Source organism: Nicotiana tabacum, chromosome 21 (genome assembly GCF_000715075.1).
Source record: "Nicotiana tabacum cultivar K326 chromosome 21, ASM71507v2, whole genome shotgun sequence".
Taxonomy (NCBI): domain Eukaryota; kingdom Viridiplantae; phylum Streptophyta; class Magnoliopsida; order Solanales; family Solanaceae; genus Nicotiana; species Nicotiana tabacum.
The window spans coordinates 34,433,902-34,448,921 of NC_134100.1; the positions used below are offsets into that span (position 1 = coordinate 34,433,902).

Sequence of the window (15,020 nt, forward strand, 5' to 3'; positions counted from 1 at the left end):
CGGGAGGAAGGCCAAGTTGAGCCCTAGGTATATTGGTCCTTTTGAGGTGCTTGAGAGAGTTGGGGAGCTAGCCTACAGACTTTCTTTGCTACCTACTCTATTGAGAGTTCACCTAGTGTTTCAGGTTTCTATGCTCCGAAAGTATTATGGTGATCCGTCACATATTTTGGACTTTAGCACAGTGCAGTTAGACGGGGATTTAACTTATGATGTGGAGCAGGTGGCCATTTTGGATCGGTAGGTTCGGAAGTTGAGGTAAAAGAATATAGCATCGGTGAAGGTTTATTGGATCGGTCAGCCGGTAGAGGAGGCTACTTGGGAGACCAAGTTAAATATGCGGAGTAGATATCCCCAACTCTTTGAGACTCCAGGTTGATTCTAGATTCGTTCGAGGATGAACATTTGATTAAGAGGGGAAGAATGTAACGACCTGGCTGGTCATTTTGAGTACATTAGCCCCGTTTATCCTAGTTGATGCTTTACATATGTGTATTTGTGATTACGTGACTTGTCGGGGTGGTTGGTTTGATTTCGGGAAGGTTTCAGAGTGAATTGGGACACTTAGTCCCAAGGTTGGAGGCTTAAGTTCTAGGAGTTGGCTGGAGTTTGACTTTTTATGTAAATGACTCTAGAATATTGTTTTGATGGTTCCAATAGCTTCGTATGGCAATATTGGACTTAGACGTATGTTCAAATTTGGATTTGGGGGTCTGTAGGTTGATTTAGTAAAAGTTAGAAAATTTAAGGTTTGGAAGGTTGATAGGTTTGACCGAGGGTTGACATTAATGATATCGAGTTTGGATTTTGGTTCAGGGAGTCTAAATAGGTCCACTATATCATTTGTGATTTGCATGCAAAATTTGAGGTCATTCGGAGTTGTTTAGGCTTGTTCGACGTTAGTTTTTAATTTGGAAATTTGGATTAGTTTCTTTGGCTTGAATTAAGGTGTGATTCCTGGTTTTGATGTTGTTTGGTGTGATTTGAGGACTCGAGTAGGTCCATGTTATGTTTTGAGATTGGTTGGTATGTTTAGACGGGGTCCTGGGGTCCCAAGGGTTATTTCAGATTGAGTTTGGACCATTTGTAGACTTAGTTGAATTGTTGAAGAGTCAGGCTTCTAGTGTTTTTGCATCTGGGGAGGACTTGGCCGCAGATGCGGAGCCGCATGTGCGTCTTATTGCAGAAGTAGAGAGTGGTTGGGGAAGGTTGTGTCCGCAGATGCAGATCATAAAGCAGAGGTGTCACGACCCCGATTTTCCTCCGTAGGATATCGTGATGACACCTTGGTCTTTAGGAATAGGTAAGCCTGACACTTACTGAATTAAAGGCAAAATTTAACCAACAACTATTAATTTCAAAATGGAAATTTCTATACAAGCAAACAATCCCAAAACCGGTAGTACAAGTCATAAGCTTTACTGAATTTAGTAAAAAATCTTTAAATGCAACTATTCCGGAATAGAAATAAACAGTACAAAGTAAAATTTCAGAGGGTGACTCCGAGGCCTGCGAGCGCGACAGCAGGTATACCTTGAGTCTCCACAGTAATGCCCAATCGGCTAACTAATGATCAACAAACTCCAAATAAAACACGTAAGGGTGAATTTAGTAAATGGAGGATTTAACATGATAAGAAAACTTCATTTTAATGAACATAAGAACCTAAGAGCCTAAAACAGTCAAATTCTCACAAATAAGCCTGAGTACATACTCGTCACCTCGCGTACACGGCCTTCACATAACACAATTAGCACAAATAACTCAAATCCTACGGGGTAGTTCCCCCACACAAAGTTAGGCAAGATACTTACCTCAAAGAAGCTAGACCGAGACTCTAAATTAACCTTGGGCCCGCATCTCACAACGTGGCAAAAATTACAAAATCCGAATACACATTCGATAACGAGTCCAACCATACAAGAATTACTCAAATCCGACCTCTAATCGCCTTTCAAATCTCCAAAGTTTAGTTTAAGAAGTTTTCTCAGTGTTTCTTCAAATTTCCAACTTAAATCACTAATTAAATGATGAAAATAACATTGGATTCATGAAATATAATATGATTCGGGAAAAGAACACTTACCCCAATAATTTTCTTAAAAAACCCACGAACAATCGTCACTAACCGAGCTCCCTAGGTCCAAAAATGAGTAATGAAACCAAACCCTCGAATATATGCTTCTGTCCAGGCTTTTCGCATTTGCGGACAGATATGTCGCACCTGTGGTCTCACATTTACGAGAAAAGGCTAGCATCTGCAAACCCAGCTTACCAGACCAGGATCCACATCTACGGAAATATCAGTCTCACCTATGACAGCGCAGAAGCGCCAAACGAATCGCAGAAGCGAACCCCTGCACATTTGCGATCCCTGAGCCGCAGAAGCGGCCATCGTACCTGCATGCAAAACTGTGCAGAAGTGAAGCTTCTGCCCATGCCTCAACATTGCAGAAGCGATGCAAATCGCGCAGAAGAGGAGTTGTACCTGCGCTCCTAAAATGCATAGGTGCGAAGCACCAGAACCAGACCTGCCCAAAAGGACAAAAATGATCTAAAGCTCGTCCGAAACACACCCGGGCCCCCGTCCAAACATACCAACAAGTTTCATAACATAACGCGGACTTGCTCAAGGCCTCCAATCACATCAAACAACGTCGAAATTATGAATCGCACCATAAATTAAACTTAATTAACTTATGAACTTTCACCTTCTACGACTCGCGCCAAAATCTATTAAATCAACCCGGAATGACGTCAAATTTTGCATGCAAGTTCTAAATGATACAACGGAGCTATACCAACTCCCAGAATCAAAATCTGAACCCGATATCCTCAAAGTCAACCCTCAGTCAAACTTTTCAACCTTCCAAACCTTCAACTTTCCAATTTTTGCTGAAATGCATCAAATTAGCCTACGGACTTCCAAATCCAAACCCGGACACACGTCCCAGTCCAAAAGTACTATACAAAGCTATTGGAATCATCAAAACACCGTGTCGGAGTCATCTACACAAAAGTCAAACACTGGTAAACTCTTACCGCTTAAGCTTCTAGAACAAGAATCCTTCTTCCAAATTTATCCTGAATCATCCAAAAACCGAACTCGACCACACAAGCTATTCATAACACATAATACAAAGCTGCTCGAGAACTTAATCCACCGAACGGGACTCTAATTCTTAAAACGACGGGTAAGGTCGCCTCCCACTCTTAAACAAATGTTTGTCCTTGAATGTGCCAAGAACCATTCCGAAGTCATACAATCACTGAATGTACTCACCATACATATACTCGCGGTGACACCACGTCACCCCAACCCACATAAGCCCGACAACACTATCTCAACTGAAGATGTTTCCTTCCACCAACACTAATAAACCTTAGAACCAAATTTCTCACCATCCGATCATTTCCAAAAGACCTGATTCCCACATCAACACACGGTATCGGCCTCAACCAGCTGCAACAACTCATGCCTACACCCACAAGGTATAACCACCCGACATGACACATCACACATATGCCCATAACAACAACTCTAGCCATAATAGCTGCCCATAATCAAATCCAGCACCAGCAATTAACCTCATATCAACTAGAACCCTGTTCCAAACCTTCATAACACTGAACACTATGCAAGAAACATGAAGATCCCATAACCATTCACTCAGATCAACAAGTCACATCTAATGCCACTTGGGCACACACCTCGTAAGCTAAAACCCAATAAGCACAACACGAATATGACCAAATATGCAAAGAGAAACACATGTGAGAACTATCGAACAAGCCCGATAGGCACAACTCCCTATCAGTACCATACTATGAATCAATTCCACAAGGGAGAATCAAAATATATGAACAAATCACCAGGACCTCATCCTAATATAACTCCACCGCGGAACACAGCCCGATTCAAACATATCAAACCTCATAAGAACGTGAGGATCCCATCCTCAACGCTGAATCACAAGTAGTATACAGATCATACCAACCGAAACCTTCCACTAATTCAATTTTGCTAGCAAAATCACAACACATACAGAACCCTCACACTGATAGAGCATCTAAATCCCAAATCGTAACAAAAACCATCCATAAACCACATCAAACCTACCGTAATGGGTAACAGAAAGTCACGTCTAGCCTCATAGCTCTCAAGAGTGAACAAAACAAAATGATAGACACGAACTACCACTATAGAACATCCCGACAGGGGTAAACACATAAGTAGAGGACAAAATCACGAAACTCACCCATATGGGAAGCAAGATAGGAGAACTCACCCCGATAAGCAAAACTGAATCAAAATAAGAATGATGCCCTTTTATAACAAAGCTGTAACAACACCATCTGGTGCAGCATCCTCAGCCCTACTGTGGAAAGCATATCAATGGGTCCGGCCTCCCTCTCTTGGGTGCCCTCCACTCGCCTAACCTACACCCCTAGCTGGCGGTGCAGGGATAGCAGCAACTGGACTAGAACTCATAGCTTGAAGACTCCGCTATAACACATCTATCCGGAGTTTGGGACAATCTCTCACCATGTGGCTGGTATCTCTAGACTTAAAGAAAACCCTCTGCTGACATGACTTTAGAAGCTGCCCGGTGCGGGTACTATGAGCTCCATGGGTATCTGAAACACCACGCGAAGCCTGAAGTGCAAACTGAACTGGCTGAAACACAAAACCTCTACCATGTCGTACCCTACCTCCAAAATAGGGACCAGTAGACCATACCGGTCTATGAGGCCTCTTAGCCTCCCTGACTTCTCCCTCATGAACCCACATGCCCTCCAATCTGCGAGCGATCTTTACCACCTACTGGAACAGAACATCCGTCTCCAACTCCCGAGCCATGATGAATCAGATACCATGACTGAGTCCTTTAATGAATCTACGGACTCGCTTTCTAACTATAGAAACCAAATCAGGTGCATGTCTGGACAAATCATTGAATCTAATGGCATACTCTGACACAAACATAGTGTCATAGTGCAGCTGCTCAAACTCCGCGCGCCATGCATCCCGAAGGGTCTGGGGAACAAACTCTCTCAAGAACATCTCTGAAAATTGAGTCCAAGAAAGTGAAGATGCATCGGCCGGGCTACCCAACTCGTACGCTCTCCACCACTGATATGCCGCTCCCTTAAGCTATAACGTAGTAAAAACAACCCCACTTGTCTCCATAATACACCTAGTATGGAGAATACAGTGGCACTCCTCTAGGAACCCATGCACTTCCTCTAAAGCCAAACCAATTAAGGTGTGAGGGTAATACTTCTTGAACCTCTCAAGTCTAAGTTGTTCTTCCTCAGATGCTGCTGCCCTAACCACGGGCTGAACTGGAACAACAGGTTGTGTCGGCATGACACTTGGAACCTGACCAATGTAGACTCGTTGCTCTGGAGTATGGGTGGCAGGAGTTTGAGCACCTCCCCTTGTCTGTGAAGTAGCTGGTGCAACCGGAATCAACCCCGCTTGAGCCAATGTACCAAACATGCTCAGGAACTATACTAAAGTCTCCTGAAGCCCAAGGGTAGCAACAGGCTCCTCCAGTACCTATCCCCCAGCTGGAGTTAGCGGTTGCTCCTCAACTGCTACTATGACAGGTGCCCTAGTTATAGCACATGCTCCTTCTTGGCCTCTTACTCTGTCTCTGCCCCGGCCCCTAGCAACACTAGCTCTGGGGGCAGCGTCATCAGTAATTGCAACTTGTGTCCTCACCATCTGTGAGAGAATAGAATGACAAATGCTCAAACTTCTAGATCAATAAACTCGCACGATAGGAATAAAAGAAGTGAAACTGTCCTAAAAGTTCTGTAGACTCTCGAAGATAAGTACAAACGTCTACGTACCGATCCGCAAGACTCTACTAAACTCGCTTATGACTCGTAGCATCTATGAACCTAGAGCTCTGATACCAACTTGTCACGACCCCAATTTCCTTCCGTAGGATGTCGTGATGGCACCTAGTCTTTAGGACTAAGTAAGCCTAACACTTACTGAATTAATGGCAAAATTTAACCAACAACTATTAATTTCGAAATGGAAATTTCTATACAAGCCAACAATCCCAAACCCGGTAGTACAAGTAATAAGTTGTACTGAATTTACTAGAAAATCTCTAAATACAATTATTCTGGAATAGAAATAAATAGTACAAAGTAAAATTTCAGAGGGTGACTCCGAGGCCTACGAGCACGACATCAGGTATACCTTGACTCCCCACAGAAATGCCCGATCAACTAGCTAATGATCAACAAACTCTGAGGTACCTGGATATGCACAAAAATATTCAAAACGCATAGCATGAGTACACCACAGCAGTACCTAGTAAGTATCAAGACTAACATCGGTGGAGTAGTGACGAGGGACAGTCAAGATACTTACTGGACTTAATAACCTGTACAAGTATGAATGCGAAACTAACAGGGAACTATATCATTATAAAGCTAAGCACGGTTGAAATAACAAAACAATATTCACAATAAGAAACTAGAGACAACAATTAGCAACATGGAACAAACAGGTAATATGCCATAGAATTAGCTAAACATAGTTTAAGTATGAGACCTGATTTGTGGAACTAGCTTGCCATACAGTTATCTTACTCCCTACTAAGAGAGATCGAGTGAGGAGATTCATTGATGGACTTACTTTCGGTATTAGGCTACAGATGGCCAAGGAGACCGGAGATGATATTTCTTTTCAGAGGGCCGTAGAAATTGCTAGACGGATCGAGATGATTCATGGTCAGAGTAGGGAGGCAATATCTGAGAAGAGGCCTCATCATTCTGGTAGTTCTAGTGGTGCCTCATCTGGATGCAAGGGTTTATTTGGTAGGGGATATCCTCCCAGGCCGTTTCAGTCAGTCCTTCAGGCATCCCACAGTGCTTCGGGTAGTCATGGTTCTTATGTGTCTCATTCTGAGCAGCTAGCCTATAGTGCACCATCATCTCCTATTAGTGCACCTCCGATCCAGAGTTATCATGGTGGTTATCCAGGTCGACAGGGATAGTTCCAGGGTCAGCAGCCGAGGGCCTATTATAATTGTGGATATCTGAGGCACGTTGCTAGATTTTTCCCTAAGTCACAGGGCGACATGTCATAACATAGTTCTTGTGCCATGGTTCCGGAACTAGTTACTTTACCGCTCGCTCAGCCAGCTAGAGGTGGGGGTCAGGCTGCTAGAGGTGGAGGTCAGGCCATTAGAGGTGGAGGTCAGGCCGTTAGAGGTAGAGGACAGCCAGCTAGAGGCCGTTCGAGAGGCAGAGGTTAGAGTGGTGGGGCCCAACCCCATTTTATACATTTCCAGCTAGACCTGAGGTAGAGTCATCTCACGCCTTCATCACATGTATTGTTCTAGTTTGCCATAGAGATGCCTCATTTCTATTTGATATTGGCTTTACTTATTTATACACGTCATCCTATTTTGCTTCATATCTGTTTATGCCTCATGATTCTTTCAGTGCTCCTGTATTTATGTCCACGCCCGTGGGAGATTCTATTATTGTAGACCGTGTTTATCACTTGTGTGCAGTTTCTATCGGGAGCCTTGAGACTAGTCTACATCTCCTACTTATTGATATGGTGGACTTTGATATTATTTTGGGCATGGATTGGCTGTCACCTTATCACGCTATATTGGACTATCACGCCAAGACGGTGAACTTAGCCATGCCGGGGTTGCCTCGATTAGAGTGGAGAGGGACTCATGGCCATTCTACTAGTAATATTATTTCTTATGTGAAGGATCGACATATGGTCGAGAAGGGATGTCTAGCATATTTCTCCTATATTTGTTATCCTAGTGTGGAGGTTCCTACCATAGATTCAGTACCAGTAGTGCGTGAGTTTCCAGAGGTGTTTCTTTCAGATTTGCCGGACATGCCACCCGACAGAGATATCGACTTCTGTATTAACTTGGCTCCAGGCACTTAGCCCATTTTTATTCCACCATACCGTATGACCCTAGCTAAGTTGAAGGAATTGAAGGAGCAGTTGCATGATTTGCTTGATAAAGGATTTATTAGACCTAGTGTCTCGCCACGGGGTGCACCAGTGTTGTTCGTGAAGAAGAAGGATGGTACGATGAAGATGTGTATTGATTATCAGTAGTTGAACAAAGTCACTATCAAGAACAAGTATCCTTTGCTAAGGATTGATGACTTATTTGATCAGCTTCAAGGTGCCAAGGTTTTTTCGAAGATTGATTTGAGGTTTGGCTACCATCAGTTGAAGATTAGGGCATCGGATGTCCGTAAGACATCTTTCCGGCCTCAGTATGGGTATTATGAGTTCCTAGTGATGTCATTTGGCTTGACAAATGCCCAACAACATTTATAGATTTGATGAACTTGATATTCAAGCCCTATCTGGATTCTTTTGTGATTGTCTTCATTGATGATATTTTGGTATACTCACACAGTCGAGAGGAGCATGAGCAGCATATTCGGATCGTACTTCAGACCTTAAGAGATAGTCAGTTATATGCCAAGTTTTCAAAGTGTGAGTTTTGGTTGGATTCGGTTGCCTTTTTGGGGTATGTGGTATTTTCTGATGGCATTAAAGTGGATCTTAAGAAGATTGAGGCAGTTCAGAACTGGCCTAGACCTACTTCATCTACAGAGATTCTGAGCTTCTTGGGTTTGGTGGGTTATTATTGCCGGTTTATGGAGGAATTTTCATCTATCACAGCACCATTGACTAGAATGACACAGAAGGGTTCCCTATTCAGGTGGTCCGACGAGTGTGAGTTGATCTTTTCGAAGTTCAAGACTGCTTTAACTATAGCTCTAGTGTTGGTGTTGCCTATGGGTTCAGGATCCTACACTGTATATTGTGATGCATCACATATTGGGCTTGGTGCAGTATTGATGCAGGATGGAAGGGTTATTGCATACACGTCTCGGCAGTGGAAGGTTCATGAGAAGAATTACCATGTTTATGACTTAGAGTTGGCAGCTATTGCTCATGCATTGAAGATTTGGAGGCATTACCTCTACGTTGGGTCGTGCTAGGTATTCACTGATCATCGGGGTATACAACACTTGTTCAAGTAAAAGGATATAAATTTGAGGTAGCGGAGGTGGTTAGAGTTGTTAAAAGACTATGATATCACATTTTGTACCATCCGGGGAAGGCTAATATGGTGGCCGATGCCTTGAGCAGAAAGGTTGTGAGTATGGGCAGCCTTGCATATATTCCAGTTGGTAAGAGACTGCTAGCATCAGATGTTCAGGCCTTGGCCAATCAGTTCATGAATTTAGATGTTTCAGAGCCTAGTCAGATTCTTGCTTGCATGGTTTCTCAGTCTTCTTTGTATGAGTGCACGTATGACGACACCATTTGCTTGTCCTTAAGGAAACGATGCAGCACGGTAAAGCCAAGGAGTTTTTTATTGGAGTGGATGGGGTATTGCGGATGCAGGGTCGGATTTGTGTACCCAATGTGGATGGACTTCGTGAGTTGATTCTTGAGGAGGCCCACAGTTCGCGGTATTTCATTCATCCGGGTGCTGCCAAGATGTATAAGGATTTGAGTCAGCATTATTTGTGGAGAAGAATGAAGAAGGATATAGTTGAGTATGTGGATCGGTGTTTGAATTGTAAGCATATGAAGTATGAACATCAGAGACCTGGCGGTTTGCTTCATAGACTTGAGATTCCTGAGTGGAAGTAGGAGCGTATTACCAGAGATTTTGTGTCAGAGGAAGGAACATAAATGGGTAAGAGCTTTCGGTGTTCCTCTACATGCATGGTCAGAAAGCACAGTGGTAGTGGAGATAGAAGATTGGCACTTCAAAATCAACATATTACCAGACGAGTACACGCAAATTATTGATAAGAAAGTCATCGAGAAGGTTATTCAGAAGGAGTTGCAGCGATGTTCCTCGAATTTTTCAATCCCTACAGTTGTCGCTTCAGAAACTACACACGTGGTTACTCGCGTGGGAAGCAGATTAATTTCAAATTTTAAAAAGGCCCAAGAAATTAGGGTTTGCCCCAATCTGACCTAGCAAAATAAACAGAAGCAGGAGTCAGAATCAGCTGGGCCTTCGGGCACAAAGGCTAGGTATCCGATATGTTATTTACAGGATCAAAACCTAAATAAATTAAAAGGCAAAAAGGAACGGGAGACAACACAAGAAATACTGGCGAGCTAAAGGCCCAATAACCATAGCCCCTTCTAATACTATTTTGGTTACTGCCAAGCATCAGAAAATTGGGCCTCTTCCAACTCAAGCCACCATGGAGCAACCTATTGAAGCAGACGATGAAGTAGACTCTAATTCAGAGCAGAGACTTCCTTTCTTATGCATGTCAAGACGATTTCAGAGTTACATCCACCCGGTAAGTGATTCAGACTCAGAGTTCTCTGCTCATATTATCATCAACTATCTTTCTCTTCCCTGTTATGATTATGGAGACCAGATGGTGCAAAATCCTATAGTTGTAGAAACATCCAAGTGGATCAAGTTAGTATTTGGGAGAGGAGGAACATATTTGGAAAAAAACCACAGGGAAATCAGTAGCTCGAAGCAAGGAGAAAACAAGAGCTGATGCAATTAGCATGATCAATGGGTTGAACATACTAGCAGAATCTGGATTGCAACTAACAGTTCCAAGGCAAATGGATGAGGGTTCAAGTAGGTAGAGTGGCTAAACAGGAGTAGAAGGGTATTCACAATCCCTATTTATTCCTGTATGAAGCTGGTTACATGGAACATTAGGGGATTGAACGAATAGGAGAATAGGGATATTGTGCAGTCCTTAAAAGGGAAATCGAAGCCAGATATACTTTTCTTACAAGAAACAAAAATTGATCAGTGGAAGGAGTAACTTTCAAAACAGATTTGAGACTCTAGATGGGTTAGATGGGCTGAACTCAAAGCTAGTGGTACAAGATGTGGTATAATAATTTTGTGGGACAAGAGATAATGAAATTGCATTGAATTTCAACATGGGTCTTACTCTATCTCATGCTTATCTGATAACTCTTCAATGAACTTCAGATGGGATTTCATAGGAGTATATGGGCCGCACATTAATCTGGAGAGGGAAATCCTTTGGCATGAACTTGGGGCTGTTAGAGGAATATAGGATGTTCAATGGGTAATTGGTGGTGTCTTCAATGTCTGTAGGTTTGAAAGTGAAAGATACAATTGTGTTAGAAGATCCAGGGCAATGAAGGTGTTCTCATATGCAATCAATGACATATGCTTAGTAGATTTACCACTTCATGGGGCGCATTTTCACATGGTCTAAAGAGGAGGAAAGCATCCAAGCCTCAGGAATAGACAAATTTTTTATCTCCTCTGAGTGGAATGACACTTTCAATAATGTCAAGCAACTTGCTCTTCCAAAGGTCATTTCTGAACACATTTCTATCCAACTGGAAAGTAGATATTGGGGAACTAATCCTTCATACATTAAATTTGAAAACATGTGGCTAAGTATTGATGGATTCTTGCATAGAATAATGGCATGGTGGCAAAGCTATAAAGTAAATGGCAGTCCAGACTTCATTTTCACTCAGAAATTGAAGCTACTCAAGAAAAATATTATTACTTGGAATAGGGAGGATCTGGAGAAGTCAGATGCAAAAAAGAACAAAATTTTGGAGGACATATTCGTGAAACAACAGATCACTTAAAGGGAGATCCCAATCCTTGGAAGAGAAAAAGAATTTCGAGGGGTGAAATAAATAGCCAAAGTAGAAGAAGTATCATGGAGGAAAATGTCTAGGTGCCTATAGCTCAAACAGGGAGATAGGAACACCAAATTCTTCTACAAAGTTGCCAACTCTAATAAAAGATCAAATTGCTTTGACAGGTTGAAAGAGGCAGTGACATTACCGAAGATAAGGACTTAATCAAGAGTGAAATCCTAGGATTTTACCATCAACGGTATAAAGAAAATGAGACTTCGAGGCCAACAACAAGACTGAAAGATGTAGCATCAATCACAAGGGAAGAAAAAAAGTGGCTGGAAAGACCTTTTGAGGAGTCTTAGGTACTGGAAGCAATCATATGAAGTGCTCCAGACAAAGCTCCAGGCCTAGACGGGTATACTATGGCATTCTATCAAAAAACATGGGACGTGATCAAACATGACATTGTGAGTGCTATCCAATATTTCCACCAAACTGGACAGATGGTAAGATAATATAATGCATCATTTATAGCCCTAATCCCTAAAAAGAAAGGGGATGGGGAAATTGAGAGATTATAGACCAATCAGTCTAATTGGCAGTGTATACATAGTTGTTTCCAAAATCCTAGCAGAAAGGTTGAAGGGTGTGATAGGAAAGTTGGTATCACGACACCAGAATGCTTTCATAAAATAAAGATAGATCACAGATGTAACATTGTTAGCTAATGAGTTTCTAGATTGGAAGTAAAAATCATGGCAGCCTGGTCACCTGTTCAAATTAGATACTGAAAAAGCCCTCGATTAACTAAATTGGTCATATCTCATCACTATTCTGAGGAAAATAGTTTTGGAGAAGTCTGGATTAGGTGGATCAAATTTAGTATTATCATAGTTAAATACTCTATTTTGATCAATGTTGGGCCTGTTTCGCATTTTCTCCTCAGAAAGGTCTCAGAGAAGGTGATCCTCTCTCTCTCTCTCTATTTCTGTTTATCCTAGCTATGGAGGAGATTAGCAAAATAATTAACAAAGCAAATAAGTTGCACTGGATGGAAGGATTTAGGGTGGGGAATGATGCACATAACTCAGTATCAGTCTCACATCTTCTTTATGCATATGACACTCTCATATTTTGTGGGGTTTAGGGATCACAAGTAATGTACTTGAACCTCACACGTATGATTTTTGTAGCCATATCAAGTTTACAAATGAACAAGTCAAAAAGTACAATTATCGTGTTAATGATGTTCCTGATTTGAAAGAGCTATCTGATATAATATGTTATAGTGTGGGATCCTTCCCAACTACATACCTAGGCCTACCATTGGGAGCATCATACAAATCACAAGGAATCTGGAGTGGGGTTATTGAGAAGTTTGAGAAATGATTGACCTCTTGGAAAATGCAGTACCTCTCTATGGGAGGTACATTAACGCTTATTAACACTGTGTTGGATAGTATTCCTACATACTTTATGTAATTATTCCCAATTCTAGTTAAAGTGAAGAAGAGGCTAGATCAAATCAGAACAAACTTCTTATGGAATGGCAACAGTCAAAGTCATAAATTTTATTTGGTTAAATGGTCAAAGGTTATTTTACCAAAGGAGCATGGAGGATTGGGTTTTAAAGATTTGATATTACATAATAAGAGTATGATAATGAAATGGAATTGGAGGTATAATTTAGAGGATCCTGGTTTGTGATTAATGCTAAACATAGTGTGATGAACAACTGGTGCACAAAACTTAGCAGATTACCTCATGGTACAAGCTTATAGAAACACATATCCAGTTTATGGGATGAGTTCCAACTCAACTCAAAACTCAAGTTAGTGAGTGGAACACTCATCAAGGTTTGGAAAGACAAGTGGCTGGGAATAATGACACAAAAAGATGAATTTTACAGTGAAGAAAGCATATGCACACCTATGCTGCAACAATAAACTGATAAATAATTGGCCATGAAAACTAATTTGGCGAACAAAACTGCCTCCTAATGTGATTTGTTTAAGATGAGTTGGCTTAAATGTAACTTTCCTCACATAAGACAACCTCAGCAGAAAGAGTATACCAATAATGAATAGATGCTAGATATGCAATTTGGATTCTAAAAGTGTCAGACATGTCTTTTTGCATTGTCGTTTAGCATGTGATATTTGTAACATGTTCCTCCCCATTTTTGGACAAGCCTGGGTCAAGCCTAATAGCATCAAGGAAGCATATGAATGTTGGTATTCATGGAGAGTTGGTAAATCCATCAACAAATGGGTAATGGTACCTGCTGCTATCTTTTGGTGCATCTGAAATGAAAGGAATCATAGATGCTTTGATGGAATCTCAACTCCGACTCATGTAATCAAAGAAAAATTCTTATTGAATTTGGTTAGTTGGATAAATCATGCACATGTAACTAGTTGTGTTCAATTTTTAATTGTGTCTGCTCCTTAGTTATAGAATTGTTTTTTGTATATATGAGCAGACACCATCTCTCTTAATTGTAGTCTTTTGCCTGCATCCGTTGAATGCTTTTAAGGAATTCTTCTTACTTTATCAAAAAAAAATAAAAAATCATGTTCACTGATAGGAATCATGAGTTGATTGAGAAGCATCTCTTGTATGTTTATGGATCTGATATTGACTTCCAAGAGTTTTGCTTACAAGTGTAATTTGAGTGTGCAAGCAAGGATAGACCAGCCCTTTTACGGGCGATGCTTCATTAGTAAAATGGTTTTGACCATAAAACTTCATATGAAAGTTCTTTTATGGTGGACAGTAAATGCTACATCATCCAGCCATGAAGTTATGTAGTTATCACAGAAAAAGTTACTTTTGAATTGAACATTTGTCCTAACATTTCCAGAAAAAAATTCCTGTTAATATTGAAGTAGCATTTCATGAAGGTTTTGTTGCTTGTTTAGAAGCTTGTGTTGGTATGAGTATGTCCTTATATTTGAAAACTCTACCAGGTTTATTTATCATCATTCATACCTATCAGTTCCTGCAATTTACGGGACACTCTGTTCATCTGAAGTTTGCTTTGTACCTGAGTAACTTTCTCTACCTATGAATATATTTAACTGTGATCTTATTCCAGACTCAATATTCCTTTTTCAACTACCTGCTTATTCCTTGGGCATGCTATCTTCGTATGGATTTCGAGTTTAGATCATCCAAAACTTTCTGCAAAAGAAGTGAAGGGTTTCTTCTCCTTACTTGAATGTGATCTTGTTTTAGACTCAAAATATGTTTGGACTATCTATTGAATGCTTTGGTGCATGCTTTCTTTGTATGCACGTCTAACATATACCATCCAAATGCTCTTTGAACAAGTTAAGGGAAGTCGCAATACAAATCAAGTAGCAAG

General features: G+C 41.2%; 1 long non-coding RNA gene across 1 annotated transcript; it reads left to right on the forward strand.

The window, feature by feature from the left end:
- Nucleotides 1-9,971: 9,971 nt before the first annotated feature.
- Nucleotides 9,972-14,055, forward strand: LOC107760006 (uncharacterized). The gene is made up of 2 exons (XR_001642305.2): nt 9,972-10,353; nt 11,016-14,055. It is a non-coding gene; the product is annotated as an uncharacterized LOC107760006 (long non-coding RNA).
- Nucleotides 14,056-15,020: the final 965 nt, after the last annotated feature.